The following is a 5488-nucleotide window of genomic DNA, read 5'->3' as shown; positions in this document are numbered from 1 at the left end:
TAGGCTGAGAGGGAATGCCTTACTTCCACTATTCTGGTGATTTCCTATTTTGATTTTTTTGTATTTGTTTTTGTTTATTGAATTTACATGTTATAAAATTCACCTTTTTTAGTGTATAGTTATATTTTAACAAGGGTATACAATGTGTAAATCACTATAGCAGTGGAAATACACAACAGTTGCATACGCCCAGCCTGGGGTGACCACTGATCTGTTCTCTATTCCCGTGATTTTGTCTTTTCTAGAATGTCATACCATGGAAACCCCTACAGTGTTAAGCCGTCTGAGCAGTGTTTTTTTCACTTGGCATAATGCGTTCAAGAGTCAATTCTTCCCTTTTTATTGCTGAGTAGTTTTCCAGTGTGTGTCTGCACCAAAGTTCAGACATTCACCAGTTGAGGGGCACTTGTGTTTCCTGGTTTTGGTGATTGTGAGTATGTGTTTTAATGCCTGGAATGTGTGCAGTGCTGTGTTGAGTGTTGGTCCCTGTCTCGTGCTAGAGTCCGTGTTTTGATCAGCACGTTTGTTGGTAAACTTGGGTGACTTTGAGCCTTGTTTCCTCATTCTTCTATAGAGGACCGTCACATTTGCATTAGTGTGCCTAGAGCTGACTTTTTTGGTTGAAAAATCAAATGAACTATTTTCTGATAAAAAATTGCAGTGTGCCCTTATATATAAATGTAAGTGAAGACATTTAGAAATTTCAAATGAAGGAACTGATTTGGGGGCAGTGCTGCAGGGGACCAGTACCCGCCAGTGCCACCTTTGATTTGTAATAATCTTTCAGAAAAAGTCCTCTTGGTTTTTTTATCTCCTTTGTTGTTTGTTGTTAGCTTTATAAGAATTTCAGGGATTTAGAGGAATATTCTAACAGGAAAATTTGTTTTACCAATTTAATTAGATTTTTAAAACACCAGGAGTGCAAATGAAGATAAAAATGCTATCTCTGGTCCACTATGGACCAACCCCAATGTCGGGAACTCTGAGGGAATCGTGGAAAGGACCCCGTCCATGTGGGGCGGATGAAGTGAGGTTCAAGAATCTCCACTTTTAAACTGAAGGTTAGTCGGGGAGAAGGGGTGTTTATGTTAGAGGTTGTTGATGGTGATAAATGGAAATCAGTTTATGAAGGGGTAGCAAAATCCTCTCCCAACAAAGAGAATCGCTAATTCTGAACAACATTTGGGACTTGCCACGACAGCTACTGATTTTGTAACCTTATTATTCTTCCTTAAGTCTATTGTGCAATAAATACATGTGCCTTGATATCTGAGAACTGAAGTTCCTGCCTGTCTTCATCGGCAGCTTCTTTGCTTTACTGTTGGCTATTTTCTGACTAACTAAACTGTCTATTAGTTGTTAATTATGTATGCAAATATTAATAACGTACAAATACAGGGGAAGAAAGGTACTAAATGTATTTGGGCATCTCAGACTGTGAAAGGCCAGTTTCTAGTGCAGCGAGTTTTGAAGTTTGAAAACAAACATTTCCCCTCATAAAAGGGGAGGGATGGTGTTCCCGTTTGGTGTCCTCAGCATTCAGAGTAAGAGTGTTTTCCTCTGTTGATTGTCTAGGATCTGCTGCAGAACGCAGCACAGAATTTGTTTGAATTTAATGACGATCTGCCCAGTTCTTTGGTGCCTATTTGTTCTAGCCCCATAGAAGTTATTTTCAAGGTTTTTTTGTTTGTTTGCTTGCTTGCCTGGATATAAAACCAATTCTCGTCTTCTCCATCAGAAAAAGGCATACAAAGCAGCAAATAAATAAATAGGAAGAAAGTTTAAAAGCCACGTACAAGTTCAAATTATGAAAGTGAGGAGGAGGTGATGTTTGGGAGAAGAGATCCAGTTTCAGGCTCTGTTGGGTCGCTGTTGTTGGCTTGTAACTTTTCTCATGTTTAACGTGATGCAGGGGGCTGTTGCGTGGGGGAGCCCAGGATGTGCAAGGTATACGATTCTGTGGTTTCAGCAGAGTAAGAAATAAGTCTGAAAAACTGACCTGGAGGTCCCTGTCCTGCCTGCCAGGCCCTTCTCATTTCAGCTCCTTGACTTGCAGTCAGCACTTGTAAGTGGTGGTGTCACTGTGTGAGGCTTCTTACTCCCTCTTGGTATGAAAGACAGACAGGTGTGCCTACAGTAAACAAAAAAGAGGAACCAAATGAATGAGCACTTACTGAAAACTAGAGAAGGTTTGCCAACACTACACAGTGCTTAAAAAGGGGGGGAGGAAGTAACAGTTTTGTTTTAAATTTGTTTTCTTTTAACAACATTGAAAGTTTTTTTTTTTTTAGTGACATTTTTGTAGACTTCACAGCACTTAGTTTTTCTGAATATGTATATGCCTGTGACTATTTTTATTTGACCTTTCATTCCTTCCTCCTTCACCATCCTCAGCTTGTAGGTGCTGGACGAATGGAAAATTGAGATTTTTCTCAGGGCTATCTTGTATTCCAGGAAGTTTCTGGGACCAGTTAAGTCTAATCCTGATTTAATTATGTAAGTAACACATACCTATATCTTTGTTTCAATTATCTGTAAAGTTTTTGAGAAGTGTACCCGGGTCCTACTACTTTACTTTCTTTTTTCAATTTACTTTTTAAAGAGTGGCACCTGAGTAACAACTGTTGCATATCTTTTTTGTTTTTTCTCCCCCAAATTCCCCCAGTACATAGTTGTATATTTTAGTTGTGGGTCCTTCTAGTTGTGGCATGTGAGACGCCACCTCAGCGTGGCCCAATGAGCGGTGCCATGTCCAAGCCCAGGATCCGAACCAGCAAAACCCTGGGCCACCGAAGCAGAGCGCGCGAACGCAACCACTCGGCCACGGGGCCGGCCCCTATACTTTACTTTCTAAAATGTATGATCTGCCTTTCATGTGTTTTCTGCCAAACTTTAACAGCCATTCACACACAAACACACAAACATACAGAAATGTAGGCTTAAAAACATATGCAGACGTTTTCCTGTATCCACTTGCTGGTCGTTACTGCTCTGAACTTGGTATTCATGGTGTGGAATTTATTTAGCCTGTTCCCTTATTTGGATTTTCTCTACAATTGGCCATTGCCATCAATGTGCATGCCCATGTGTCCCTGTTACTTCTAGGGGCGATCCTCCTCCACCCCCAAACAGCGAATTGCTAGGATGCTGGAGAGGTGCATTTGAAATGTTAATGTGCTCTAAAGAGCTTGCGTCCCACCATTCACATTTCCTCCCTCCCCCAACCTGGCCTTGTTGCCCTCAATTTACTGGGAGAAAAATGGCTCATCCTGTTGTTTTACTTTGCATTTCCGTGATCACTGTGAGGTGGGCGTCTTTTCATATGTTTATTGGCCATTTGGGTTTCCTCCTCCAGTTGCTTTAATTCCTGGGCCTCTCGCTCCTGTTTCACTTCACTTTGTGTTGTTTGGTGAGAAAGATTTACCCTGAGCTAACATAATGTTGCCAATCCTCATTTTTTTTTTTTTTTTTTTTGCTTCAGGAAGATTAGCCCTGAACTAACATCTGTGCCAGTCTTCTCTAGTTTGTATATGGGATTCCTGCACATCATGGCTGATGAGTGGAGTATGTCCGTGGCCAGGATCCAAACCCTCAAACCCGGGCTGCCGAAACAGAGCACGTGAAACTTAAGCCATTCGGCTACCGGGCCTGCCCCGGCTCTCCTGGGTTTTTGAAAAATTAATTTATAAGTGTTTTGGATAAATACTGAGTACTAGGTGTCTGTTGCAAAGGATTTCTCTGAGTCCATGGCTTGCCTCAGTTGAGTTTTAACTAAATTGGTGAATAGTGTTTTTGCTTTCTCTACATTGTGTGTCTTTAATCCCACTTTAGAACATATTCTTAGTGTATCAGATGAGGTGGGATCTAATTTATTTAGAAGAAATGATGAGCCTGATGTCCTGACTGTTGGTGAATGGTCTCAGTCTCGTTTCCCCTTTTTCTCTGAACCTCACGTTTCTGGGAAACCCTTCTGAATATAGCTGTTGGCTAACTGGCTTGCAGTTTAATGTAAATGAGTGTTCATGCTTTGTGGCCATGTACTGTGATCTCTTAAAAATCTCTTCGATGTTTGGTAACTATTAAGGAAATAGAATTTCTCTACAGATGCTCAGTTACTCACAACAGGTAGGTCGTGATGCTCATATTGGTCTAGGGCCCGTTCATAAGTGTTGCCCTGTGGCCTGCTGTGTAACAGTTGCTGGGCATGGCCATATATAGACTTGCTTTCCTATAGCTGCCTTTTCTCCCCTCAGTTTTTATCTTCACTGCCGTTTTAAATTGCAAGAGAAATAAGCAGTCATTGTAACACAGGCAAATACTAAGTAGCTGAAAAAATATAACCTGCTGATTTCACTCCCCAGATGTAACTACTGTTAACATTTTGGATTGTATCATTGGTCTTATTTCCTATGCCTATGCAGCATTATCTTTCTGACTGTATCTATCATATTTAATCATGCACACACTAATGATAAAGTTCTTTTGAAATATATATTTGTATACTGTAGCTATAGTTCTATATTTTGCTGCTTTTTTTTTTTGAGGAAGATTAGCTCTGAGCTAACATCTGCTGTCAATCCTCCTCTTTTTGCTGAGGAAGATTGGCTCTGAGCTAACATCTGTACCCATCTACCTCTATTTTTTATATGTGGGATGCCTGCCACAGCATGGCTTGGCAAGCGGTGCATAGGTCTGCACCCAGGATCGGAACCAGCGGACCCCAGCCCACTGAAGCAGAGCGTGTGAACTTAACCACTACACCACCCGGCGGCCCCTATTTTGCTTTGTTTTTTGAATCTAATAATGAATCTGGCACATCCTTGCATGACAGATAATACACAAGTCATTTACTCATCATCTTTATTGAGGTCTAGTTTTCACAATCAAATGTACTCATTTTAAGCACACGTTTGATGAGTTAAGCACACGTTTGATGAGTTCTGACATTTATACATCTGCACTACCACAGTTAAGACACAACATTTCCACCATCCCAGAAAGTTCCCTTGCTGCAGTCAGTACCTTTTAGTGCTAATCTCTGGAGAATTTGGCCTGCTGCTCTGGTCATGGGTCTTGGAGGGTTTTCGGGAGCTAGAGTGAGCCAGGGGGCTTTGGATGTGAATGAGTCTCTAATGATGGAAAGTTGCAACATCTGATGTCCTGGTTTATTGCTGATGCAAAGATAACTAAAACTCCCTAAAATCTTTCCCTCAGAGGCAAGGCCATATTCTCTGTGACGGCCCAGATTCTCAGATTCTCTAAAATATTCGCCATTTCAGGGCCACAATGCAAGTGGCCAGGGCACATTGTTTTCCAGCGAGCAGATGCCCGCTGGGAGGCAAATTCCTCAAGGATTGCCTGGAAAATGTGGAAGCGAATTCCGTTCAATCAACACACTTCTCATTGAGCATCTGCCCTGTGCCCGGCTCTCTCCGGGTGTTTGAGGACACAAAGGACTAGAAGAGAGGCTCCCTTCTGGGGACCCTTA

The sequence above is a fragment of the Equus quagga genome, chromosome 1, assembly GCF_021613505.1.
Source record: "Equus quagga isolate Etosha38 chromosome 1, UCLA_HA_Equagga_1.0, whole genome shotgun sequence".
In the NCBI taxonomy this organism is placed as follows: Eukaryota; Metazoa; Chordata; class Mammalia; order Perissodactyla; family Equidae; genus Equus; species Equus quagga.
Note: the sequence above shows the minus strand (reverse complement) of the source record.